Here is a 13109-nt window from a genome sequence, read left to right on the forward strand (position 1 = left end):
TCCTAGAGTATAAATCGTATTTTTAATACATAGATCAAAACAAAGCTTGAACCACACCACTTTTGTGAACAGTTGTTCATTTTCTACATACATAGTCTCTTCCTAGCAGTTCCTCTTCTTAGTTAAATACGTAGGAATAATCTCTACCTATATACAAGAGACTTAGGTCAAATGGTTCACTGCCAGCTTGTTATCCTAAGTACTTGGGAGACTGAGAACTAGCAAGTATTTGTGCTTCTTGAGATCTTCTGGGTCTGCCCTCCTAAACCACCTAGAAGGCTGAGATTGTGAGGATTCTGATTTCAGGACATCCTAAACAGAAATGTCTGCAAGACTCCTATCTTGATGTAGGGAACCTGGATACCAGGGCATACTTGTAATCCCAGGGATGATCATGGGATTTTTAGGGAAGCCTAAAAAGTAGTCAGATTGTATCCCAGACACTTCTCATCCCCATACAGGAAGTGAAAATCTATCCTAAAAATAATCAATGATAAATGTGGCTAAAGACATGGCTCAGCAGTATCATGCCAGCCTAGTAAGCTGGCTTAACTGCCCCCCCCCCCAACAAAAAGTGAAAAAGAATAATGAATTTGTCTCAAAAACAGCATTGAGCTAAAAACAAGTTGCAGAAGATAGATAGGATCTGAATAGTATTGATATAGATTTGGAAAACATGCAAAATGTTACATGCATTCTTAATGGCTATGCATATACTAATAATATAAGAGATGCAAGGGAATGAAAACCTCAGATTTGAGATAGCAATTACCTTTTTGGAAGGAAGAAAAAAATAGCATCTCAGAATGATTCACAATTCTATTTAATATTTTTATTAGAAAAATGGTAAACTTTTATTAAGCTGGAGTCAAGTATACAGATCTTCATATTTGTCTCTTTCTTTTCCTCCTCCCGTTCCTTCCTTCCTCTTTCCTCCCCTCTCCGTGTGTGTGTGTGTGTGTGTGTGTGTGTGTGTGTGTGTGTGTGTGTGTGTGTGTGTGTGTGTGTGTGTGTGTGTGTGTGTGTGTGTGTGTGTGTGTGTGTGTGTGTGTGTGTGTGTGTGTGTGTGTGTGTGTGTGTGTGTGTGTGTGTGTGTGTGTGTGTTGGTCCTGAGCACTGTCAGGGCCTGAGCACTGTCCCCTGAGCTTTTTACTCAAGGGTAGTGCTCTTGAGCCACAGCTCTACATCAGGATGTCAGGATGTGGTGTGTGTGGTGTTGGGGGGAGGGGGTCAATGGGAGATGATAATTTCATGGACTTTCCTGCCTGGGCTGGCTTCAGACTGTGATTCTCAGGTCTCAGCCTCCTGAGTAGCTAGGATTACGACAGTGCCTGGCTTGTCTCTTCTTATGTTTGAAGAATTATAAATAGATTAAGAAAGATATGTGAAACTGGTACTAATGGTTCATGCCTGTGGTCCTAGCTACTCAGGAGGCTGAGATTGGGGAATTGAGTTGAGCCAACCTAGGTAGAAAGTTTGTAAGACCCCATCTCAACCAATAGCTATGAGGTATCAACTAACTTAAACAGCCTGTTGATGATTGTGATTTGAAATTAACTTTGTTATAATTAAGTTAATTGGAATTCATTATTACTTTTCATAAATTGTCCATGTTTTTTTGGTCATTGTTTTTTTTGTTATTCATTTCTAATCAGCAGTATTTGTCTCCAGGGAGTTTTGTGACTTCTCTTTTGCTCATGGGCATTTGGCTGCAGAAAGAGGCCAGGAAGGGTGATTGAGGGGTCTTCTGGGAGTAGCTGTGCTTGAGGAGTAACTTTAAGGTGAAACATGTTCTGTTTTCTGCCCAAGTGCTAGGATCATCTGCCACACTCTATAGATACAGCACTCTTATAAACCTACAGTGTTAAGACAACCCGGTGTAGCTATTTTAGGAACTAGAGTAACGTTGTTACTTTCATCTTCTTTTCCACATAAAATACTTTGTGGTGCTTGAACACTGTTAAGCATCTCTGGTACCTGTATCACATTTGAGTATGTCTAGCTTTGGCTGTTTGAAGGGGTGGCATTCTGTGGTGTGGTGAGATGGTAACGATAAGATAAATGAATCTGGTTTGTTTAGAGTGGCCTCAGTGTGATGGCATAAAGGATTGGTAAAATGATTTTAGAAATTATATGAGTAGTGTTTGTATGTTATAGAATTTTTAATTTGAATAAATGTAATTGTATATCTATCTTCATAGATTATTAAGAATATTTTAAACAACAACAACAAAAAATAGAAACAAAATCTTGTTGTTTCTTACCATGGCTCTGAACCCTTAGGCTTAAGTAATCTTTCTGCCTCATTTTGTGAAATAGTTGCAACTACAGGTATGCATTATCATGCCTAGCAAAAATCATTTTTTAAAAGATATAAAATGTATACACAGGGCTGGGAAGGTGGCTCAGTGGTAGAGCGCTTGCCTTGCATGCATGAGGCCCTGGGTTCGATTCCTCAGCACCACATAAGCAGGAAAAGCTGGAAGTGGTGCCGTGGCTCCAGTGGTAGAGTGCTAGCCTTGAGCTGAAGAGCTGAGGGACAGTGCCCAGGCCCAGAGTTCAGGCCCCACGACCGGCAAAAAAAAAAAAAAAAAGTATACACAGAAGAATATGACAAATAAGTTAATAATACTGTAGTTTTAACAAGAAATGACAAGATTATTCATAAACATGAATTTGTTGAGAACATAGATTGTTAAGAAAAGACTATTTTTTTTTCCTGATTGAGGCTTGAGCTCAGGGCCTGGGTGTTGCCCCAAGCTCTTTTGCTTAAGGATAGTGCTCTACCACTTTGAACCATAGCCCCACCTCTGGTTTTCTTGTTGTTAATGGGTAATAAGAATCTCATGGACTTTCCTGCCCCAACTGGTTTCATACTGTGATTCTCAGATCTCAGCCTCCTGAGTAGCTGGGATTACAGGTGTGAGCTACCAGTGCCCAGCTTAAGACCAAATTCTTTTTTTTTTTTTTTTTTTGTCAGTCGTGGGGCCTGAACTCGGGGCCTGGGCGCTATCCCTCAGCTCTTCAGCTCAAGGCTAGTGCTCTACCACTTGAGCCACAGCACCACTTCCAGCTTTTTTTTTTTGTTTATGTGGTGCTGAGGAATCGAACCCAGGGCCTCATGCATGCAAGGCAAGCACTCTACCACTGAGCCACCTCCCCAGCCCAAGACCAAATTCTTAATAGACAAAAGATACCAAAGAGGATATACATATTACTAGTACATATAAAAGACATACATATTTTTTTCTGCTGGTTGTGGTAACATATACCTGTAATTCCAGTACTATAGAGGCTGAGGCAAGAGAATCTTGAATTCAAGGTCAGCTGTAGCTATCTGTATCACAGCCTGTCTCAAAAAAAAAGAAAGAAAAAGAAAAAGAAAAGAATTTTACATCCCTAGCAATCAAAGAAGTGTAAGTTTAAGATGCTATTGATAAGATTAACAGACAGTGTTTTAACACCATATTGCTGAAGTGTTGCAATGGACATCTATTTTCTTTGGAAGATAGTTATAATGTGTAGGAGACATAGGAAAGATAATAATATGCAAAAATATGCATAAATTATTACCATCCAGGTCCTTGATGACTGAAGTGCTTTCTTCTAACAAGAAAAAAATCAGATGCAATCTAAAAGTTCAATCTTGGGTTAGCTATTTTGAATAAATGATGAGTATCTGTATGATGCAGTGTTATACAACTATTAGAGCTTATATTATAAAATTTAACTGGTGAGAGTGATTGTCATGATACTAAGTAGGGGAAAAGCAGGATGCCTAATCTCAGTAATATTTTGGAAAGAGAGGCACATGGCATATGAAAAGACTGGAAATATGAATGCCAGATGGTAGGAGGGCTCTGGGCTTTAGGATCATGATAATTGTTCATTCAGGGTTTCTGATTGCCTGTGTGTCCAGTTTCTCTTAAGTGTGCATGAGCTTTTGTAATCAGAAAGTAAGTGAGTATTATTTACTTACAGTCTTGTCTATAATGACCTTTCAATGCTAGGGAATGTGGTCTGTCTAGGCCTTTGTAGCAGGTTCTTTGTCTATGAGGAGGCTGTTTAACAAGAGAGAACTTTGGTGTTTTTGTTGTTGTTGTTTGTTTTTGTTTCTGTTTTATGAGAGAGGGCAACATTTTCCTTTTTAATTGAATTACATGAGAATAAAGTGTGGCTTTCTTGTATGGAGAGAGAAGACTGCATGTAACTTCCTCGGTAGTCATCTTAAAATATAATGTCTGGCTGGGTACTAGTGGATCACACCTGTAATCCTAGCTATTCAGGAGGTTGAGATCTGAGGATTGTGGTTCAAAACCAGCCTAGATAGGGAAGTCTGTGAAACCCTTATCTCTAATTAAAAAGCAAAAAGCCAGAGTGGCGCTGTCACACAAGTGGTATAGCACAGCCTTGACCACAATAGCTCAGGAACAGCTGTCAAGCCTTGAGTTCAGTCCCTAAGATCAGCAATAACCAACCAACTAGCCAAACAATGTATGAAAGAGTTTTAGAAAATGTTCTCTATATAGGAAAATAAGTATTGCCTTTTTTGACCTTGAAAAAGTTTCAGCCTGCTATTTATCACTAAGGCAGAATTTGTCATTATTCTCTAGAGTTGTTAATGAAGTATCACTTTAGTTGCTGATCTTAAAGAATACTTCAAACAAATATTTATTTTTTCCTATTTTTGCCACAGTTCCCTTTATAATGTCAAGTAATAGCCATACTTGCAGCTTCCTAGTGTATTTATTGGCAAAAGCCTACTAGTATTAGACATACTTTGTGATTATAAGTTAGCAACTTATTTTCAATTGTTATGATTTACTGAAAAATTTTATATACTATTTATATCTTTAGTTTTGACTTACAGGAAATAGTACCTTACTAATCTTTAACTGTAGATGTGAAGAAGAGATAGAATATATTCCTACTTTTAAATCAGTAGAAGAGTACAAATTATTAAATAAAGATCTCAGTGTGTAAATTATTAAATACTTCGTGTGTTTGTATATCCATCATGTACACATAAATGAAGAATATTGAATTACATAAAAACATTTACACAAGCATTTGACAAAATTAGACCAACAAAAGGGAAGTTTTGAGGCAGAGCATGTTATGGACTTTAAACATGGTATTTTCAAAAATAACATGTTTGTTTTTTTCCTGTAGAGTTAGAATTTTGACAAATCATGAAAAAAAAAAACACTCCCTGAACATACAATGCAATATCTGATTCTTATCTGAGATGGACAGAGAGACTGTAGGTTTTCTTTTCTTTTCTTTTTTTTTTTTCATTACATCTGTTTACCATATGGTATTTAGATTGTTAGGCAATCCAAAATAAAATAGTTATATATCACAGAGAGTAATCCTCTTATGCTTCAGTAATTTTGTCTCATCTTTAAAGATTTATCCTCTCAATTTGATTCCTGGCAGCCGTGAGAATTTTGCTTTAGTGAGTTATTCTGGTCATCTCCACTACAAAGGAATGGTTTCACATTCTATTTTAGTAATCTGGGAATGGCAAATATTTAGAAGAAGTGCAATACAATGGCTGAAAAAAAGAAGGAAATGAAAGTTTGGTGGGTTCTTCTCTTATCTGCATTAGACTTGAAAGTATCTTTGTCTTGGGAGGGAAGAAGAAACTGCAAATTTTGCAAGTAAGTTAAATTCTTTTCAGTATAACTTTATGAATGAATAGAGAAGACTATTCTCTGCATGTTTCCTTTTTTTCCACTTTTGAAGTATCTTTAGGCCATTGTTTTGTATGTTTTAGGCTATTTCCTATTTCTCTGACTTGGTTTTCCATGGAATTTGACATAACAAAGAAAGCATTTCCTTATGGAATTCTGTACATGCCTTATATTCTGATGATAGGCCAAATCTACTGGGAAAATGATGACAATAATTAAATGTCTTAATTATATAAGTGTTTAAAAATAGAACACTGTGAAATATAAATTAGAGAAACTAAAGAAAATTTTTTGCAAAACGTTTTTTTTAAAGAAAGAATGTTATGTAGTGAAATATCTTAAGTGTGATTAGACCATCTTTTCCTATATCATGGGGAATTTTATGGGCTAGTACTAGCAACTAAAGAAATGCTAAAGTAAGTAGGAGAATAATTAGACATATTTTAAACTTGTGGTGTGTGTGTGTGTGTGTGTGTGTGTGTGTGTGTGTGTGTGTGTGTGTGTGTGTGTGTTTTAAAGATTACAAGGCCTACTATTTAGCTGAATGTAGGGTTTGGAGGGTAGTCGGAAAATGCACTTTAGGTACCCTAAAAACGTTTGTACTCTTTGACTCAGCAATTCCAGGCATGAAAATTTATCCTAATAAAATAGTTTAGAAGAAGCATCAACACTATGAATGAACATTTGTGCAAAAATTTTAATAGAAACATTACTTTTATGAGTTCCAGCTTTTCCAAAATAAAGAACACACATTGTTGTTGTTGCTATTGTTTTGAGTGCTAGTCCTGGGGCTTGAACTTAGGATCTGGGCACTACTGGACCACTACCACCACCACCACCAACAATAACAAAAAGACCCATGTTTCCTTTTCCTGGAGTTGGTTTCTATAAATAGTATTTTAAATGTTCAGAGAAGTTAAACTTTTGGATTTCTTACCTAAAGGTATCCTCCTTCAGTCTATTGTGTGTGAAGGCCTTGAATTATGTATAGGTTATCATGTCCAGGTATATTTTAGATCTAGCTTCCACATATGAGAGAAAATATGTGCACTTGTCTCTCTGAGCTTGGTTTACCTCACTAAGTATGATTTGTTCGAGGTCTGTCCATTTTTCTACAAATGATATAATCTATTTTTCTAATAGATGCGTAAAATTCCATTGTGTGTGTGTGTGTGTGTGTGTGTGTGTGTGTGTGTGTGTGTGTGTGTGTGTGTGTGTGTGTGTGTATACCACATTGTATTGATCTACTCGTCTAGGGCATAACACTGTGAATACCATGATTACATTTTTTTTTTTACCTTTCATCCCTCCTTTCCCGTGCCCCTCCTCCCTTATTTCCACTAAGAAACAGAAAAAGAAAAAGAAACATACACAAACACCAGCACTACCACCAGTAACATAAATAACATGCATTTCTGTTTTCTGGAATTCACTTTGATAAATAGTATTTTATATGTTCTGGAGAATTAGGCCTTTAGGTTCCTTCCCCTATTGATATCCTCCTAGAGTCATGTCCAGTTATATTTTAGATCTAGCTTCCACATGTGAGAGAATATATCACTGTTTGTCTGTGAGCTTAGCTTTCCTCATTTAACATGATTTGTTTTGGGTCCATCCATTTCCCTCCTTACAAATGGCATAATTTAGGGGCTGGGAAGTTGGCTCAGTGGTAGAGCGCTTGTCTTGCATGCATGAGGCCCTGGGTTCGATTCCTCAGTACCACATAAGCAGAAAAAAAAAAAAAAGCCAGCAGTGGTGCTATGGCTCAAGTGGTAGCACGCTAGCCTTGAGCTGAAGAGCTGAGGGACCACGCCCAGGCCCAGAGTTCAGGCCCCACAACCAGACCACCCCCCTCCCAAAAAAAACAAATGACATAATTTATTCTTTCTAATGTATGAGTAAAATTCTATTGTGTATGTATACTACATTTTTTGGATCCACCCATCTGGGTATGCACTATTGTGAATAGTGCAGCAATGAACATGGATGTGCAAGTATCTTTACAATATCCTGACTTGTAACATTTTGGGTATATGCCCAACTTATATGACTGGGTTATAGGGAAGTTCTGTGTTTAATTTATTTGAGGAACCTCCAGAGTGCCTACCAGAATGGTTATACATTCCCAGTGACAATGAAATATGGTTCATTTTCCCCCCATCCCCACCAGCATTTATTGTTGTTTGAATTTTTGATACTGGCCAATATAACTGGAGAGAGATGGAATTTCAAAGTTGTTTGATTTGCATTTCTTTTATGGCCAGGAATGTTGAGCATTTCCTCATTATGTTTATCTCCAGTTCTTCTGTGAAGTCTCTTTTAAGCTCCTTTGCCCATTTAGGATTGGTTTATAAGCTTTGGGAGGGGTTATTTTCTTGAGCTCCTTGTATATTTTGGGTATTAGGTCTTTCTCTGATGCATTTATGATAAATATCTTCTCCCAGTCTGTTGGCTGACCTTCTCGTTTAATAAATATGCTCTTTGCTATGTAGAAACTTTTTATTTTGATGTAATCCCATTTGTCAAGTCTCTCTCCTATTTGCTGTGTCCCTGGAACTCTTTTCAGAAAGTTCCTTCCTATGCCTATAAGTTCTAATATTTCTCTTCCGTCTTGCAGTAGAGAAACATTACTTTTATGAGTTCCTATCTTTTTCAAAATAAAGGTCATACTTTTACTTTAATGCCAGTGCTGGGGTTGAACTCAGGGTCTGGGCCTAGAGTTTAGAATTCCTAGGTACTAGACGTCTATGATATATGGACCCATATGTATATGTTGAGATCAATGGTTTTCAGTTATAATTTTTCAGGGATGTTGTTCATAAAACAACCCTAACCCTAACCCTGAAGTGGGTTCTGAAGTGGGCCCTGAGAACAAGCATTTACAGCAAAACACAGCAGCTGTAGCTGGTTGTAGACCACACTTTGTTTAACAGGACTTTATTGAATGGACTTTGGAATCACATTATTGAGCTTTGGATACAGTTCTTATACTTTATGAGATATGTGACTATAATTAATGATTACTGCTGCTTAATATTTATATTATACCCATAGCAGTTAAGGCATTTTATTTTGATTTAAAAAATGTTATTATAAAGGTAATGTGTGGAGGGCTTATTGTTTCATAAATCAGGTAATGAGTACATTGCTTTTTGGACAGTGTCACCCCTTCCTTCTCTCTCTCCCAGTGTTCCCTCTCATCCCAGCCCACAAGTTGTATAGTTCATTTGCAACATAATGGCTACCTGGTACTACTGTTTCAAAGACATTTTAAATTGCCACTCAGTACATAACATCAGCGTGTAATAAACAATTGATGGGTAAAATAGAAAAACAAATGTCATGATTTAGTAATACAGCTGATTCATGTATTATTCATGAGATTTTTTTCCCCGTGTGTGACAGCTATTAAAACTAAGTACCTAAACTGAAATTAGAGCCAGACTTTCAGACCACTCTAACATTAAGGGTTAAGTCAAACACCCCACCCCCACCCATATTATATGTGCTGCTGAAGCAAGTAGAGACCCCCCCCCCCCACCATATTGAAAAGATCAGTACAGCCTCTCTATTAGTGAGTTTTTCTTAGCAGTGACAAAATACCTGACGAACAACTTAAAGGAGTAAAGATTTGTTTTGACTCCAAAGTCTCAATTCATGGTCACTTCGCTCTTCTCAGTCCATGGTCACTTGGTCCTTTTGCTTCTGGGCCAGTTGTGAGGCAGAGGGCATCATAGCATAACAGTGTAGTAGAGGAAAGCTGCTCACCTCTTGCCCAACAGGAGGCAGAGAGAAGAGAAGGACTCAGAACAAAATATGCCCTGAAAAAATGTGCTTTGTCACTTACTTCTTCCAGCTAGTCCTACTTCCTAATAACCCATGCAGTGCTAAACTTGTCAGTACATTAATTGTTGAGGTTGGCATCCTCATCGCCTCTCAATAGCGCCATCAGCTGGGGATCCGTTGTTCAACACAGGAGATTTGTGGTGGAGAACATTTCATAGCCAAATCCTGACAACCAACCTCAAAATGTATTTTCAGCTAAAGCTCTTCTGACTGAAGACAGAATTTTCTTTCTCCCTGGTAAATAATACCTGCATTTCTTCCTTAAGGAGGATGAGGATTAACTTGGTATAGAAGGCAACTGAACGCAAATGTATCTGGCTGGGAGCCAGCTCTTTGAAGTTGTTTGACTTGCATAGACTAACCCTGTCAATTCCAAAGGTATAGGAAGTTGTAGAGGACTTTGATGTCAGAACTGTTGAGAGACATTGTCTTCTGTTGTATTTCCTTTGAAGAATGATTCAAGGCAATCTTCACTTACAGAGGGCCAGTTTTTTGACCTGGAAAACCTGGAAAGAAAAACCTTTGGCCAAAAGGGAGTTGAAAGTTGCTACAAGTGATTTGAAAAATCATGTTGGAGTTAATCTGGTTTACCTAGAGGCAGAGGATTAGTTTGTTCAAAATGATTCCTTGTGGGAATTTGTAGTCCAATGGAATACATTGTTGGGCACTGACATGTTTAACTAACTGTAGACATTTCTGGTACGGGCAAGGTTATTGATAAATGCACATACCCTCACAGTGTGTGTGTGTGTGTGTGTGTGTGTGTGTGTGTGTGTGTGTGTGTGTGTGTGTGTGTGTGTGTGTGTGTGTGTGTGCGCGCGCGCGTGCGCGCGCGCGCGCCGGTGGGTGTCATCACAGAAGTTGAAGGTCCAGTTTCAGAGATAGCAAGTTATCAGGTTTCTTCTCTGATGTCAGATTAATGGGAAATTGGAAACTGAAAGCTGGCATGTGTTACCCTCTTACACGTGAACACTTTGCTAGTTAAGACAGGCAGATTTTCAACATAGTTGTTTGAATACTTGAGGTACAAGCCCCTCTTTTCTTGCCTGCTTGTCATCCTTCTGATTGGCTGCTCTTATAATAGCCAGGATACCTGCACATTTTTCAGGACATTGAGACAAAAAGAAGCTTGTCAGAGTAATTTCTCATAAACTCGTGGTTTCAAGGAGAATAGTTTCTTGAATCAGGTAATTTATAAATGCCACATTGGTTTAAGTCTTTTTTGGAGGGGTATTTATAATACTGATGCCCTTAAGAAAGGTTAACAGATCATATGATCTAACTTGGTAATATGGGACAGGTTTGGAGGTCACAAGAGCAGCCCATAGCACTGGTGAGCCAGTATTATGTCACTAATAGCAAACTGGGTTCATGTTGGTATTTTCTTGGGTCCTCGGCAACAAGTTCCTGTGGAACCGAACAGGTTTGTGTGGACTTGAAGAATGAATCTGTCTGTCTGTTAAGGACAATGTAACATTTCATACCAGTTGTTCCATTTCTGGAAAATGGATTAACTCTGGAATTTCTTGAGGCATCATAGCATGGCCCTACTTACGTTACTCCTGTTCACGCTGAAGTGATGAGTGTAAAATTGCAAGGGCCATTGTAAAAGTTTAATTGTAAATAATGGCATCACATAGAAACCATAGGCTGTGTAGTCACTATGTGGGTGTGAAGGAGGCAGAGTAAATTTTTGGGTAAGGTATTATATATTGAAAAAGTATCTTGTATGTGTGTGAGGCAATCTACCATTGAGGTCTTTTAAAAAATAAAAACTTTCATGTTTTATGTAATAAACCAATCTTAAGGAAGGTTTTTTTTTTTTTTTTTGGGTCCAGTCGTGGGCCTGAACTCTGGGCCTGGGCGCTGTCCCTCAGCTCTTCAGCTCAAGGCTAGCACTCTACCATTTGAGCCACAGTGCCACTTCCGGCTTTTTTCTTTTTCCTTATGTGGTGCTAAGGAATCGAACCCAGGGCCTCATGCATGCAAGGCAAACGCTCTACCACTGAGCCACCTTCCCAGTGCAAGGAAGGTATTTTTTAAATTAATATTTTCTTTGATGTTTTTATTGGGCTAAAAGGGCAAAGAGTTTTAGTAAATTTGTTCTGGAGTAAGGAAAGTCTCAGCTCAAATAGTTTGTACAAAAATGATAAATTGAAATGTCTGCAATAATGGGAGAGGCTCTTTTAAATTTTGAATTTTTCAGGATTTTTATCTGAATATATATATATATATATATATATATATATATTTTAATAACAGACTCTGGTATACACTGAGGATGAACAGACAAACCAGAAAGTATTTAGAAATTCCCTGTTTTTCTCCCATAAACTAGAAGAAGGAACCACAAGTATTTATTTATATTTCTAAATTTTGTCTTTTATCAGAACTACAAAACATTTGATATTTTGCTTTATATTATTTTAGTGATAACCATATTTTGAGTACTTGGTTATGTCAGGTTTTTGTGTTTTTTTAACTTTATTGAAAGACCTGTAAGAGATTTATTCTTAGTGAGTTTATTTGGTTGATTATATATTTTTAACCTTGAAAATAAAGTAAACAAGGCAAGTTCTTTTAAAAAAGTAAACATGTACTTACAAAAGTAAAACACTTTTTTTGATGTTCCTTAAAATATATTTGTGTTTTAAAATATATATTATTTAAAAATTAAGTGATGTGTGTTTTTTATTTCTGATAGCAATTTTGAGAAAAGCATTGGGATACTTTTGAAGTCAAGAAATTTTAAGTTAAGACTAAAAGAAAAAACTCAAAATCTTTGCAAGCTAGTATTAAATTGATGTTAGTCTTTTGAAAGCTGGGCCTTTGGTGTACTGTTACATTATGTGGCAAGGTGTGTCTGTTGAACTGATTATTGATAGGTGAACTGTTTTTCTCCAGTAAGTGTTTTTCTGGAATTCCTAAAGACTTGTGCTTAGAAGGAGCTCTTTCAAGAGATTTTCTTACTAAAAGAACGCAAACAGTAGCACTTGGGATGGTATCCTTTAGTTTTTTTGATACTGTTTCTCTTCTAAATGGAAGTTTTCCATTGGCCCATTGTTTTTCCATGTAACCAATTTTCCCATATTCATCACATACTACAACTGCATGAACTTTCTAGACTTTGAGGCAAAGGCCATGAGAAGCATCCCGATTATACTAGGGACATAAGATAATGAAAAAGATGATTTTGTTAAAAAAAAACACGAATGTTCTTAGCATTACTTTAGCAATATATAACATTTGAAAGAAGGTAACTTTATTTCATTATCGCAATGAAACTTTTAAGCTTTTCCTATTTTGCTGCCCAGAGCAAAAAAATATAGCCAAGAAAGTAATGTTTTCTATCTTTATTTAGCAAATTTAAATAATCTGAAATTCAGTTATAGCAAAGAACTTTTGATGTTGTTACATGTTCTGAAATGTTAAATATGATCTGTAAAGTAGAAGTAAATTAATAAATAACTTCTTAGCAAAAAATATTTTATTTGGCATATGGAATATAATGTTCAGTCTCTTAATGTTTTAGGTGATTTTTGTTGTTGTTTTGGATCTTGCTATATA

The 13109-nt window shown here is 36.9% G+C and overlaps 1 protein-coding gene across 8 annotated transcripts in view; it reads left to right on the top strand.

Annotated features, from left to right (window-relative positions):
- Window positions 1–13109, top strand: part of LOC138827442 (protein dispatched homolog 1-like) — a 165286-nt gene that overhangs the window by 55048 nt on the left and 97129 nt on the right. For 2 of the 8 annotated variants that reach the window (XM_070022940.1, XM_070022941.1), the window contains exon 1: window positions 5581–5663. The exons of the other annotated variants lie outside the window; for them this stretch is intronic. The gene's annotated coding sequence lies outside the window, so the exon portion shown is untranslated. Of the gene's footprint in view, window positions 1–5580; window positions 5664–13109 lie in introns of those variants that run through there. 8 annotated transcript variants of the gene reach the window in all.

Source organism: Dipodomys merriami, unplaced genomic scaffold, assembly GCF_024711535.1.
Source record: "Dipodomys merriami isolate MVZ:Mamm:240054 unplaced genomic scaffold, mDipMer1.0.p SCAF_156, whole genome shotgun sequence".
Lineage (NCBI taxonomy): Eukaryota > Metazoa > Chordata > Mammalia > Rodentia > Heteromyidae > Dipodomys > Dipodomys merriami.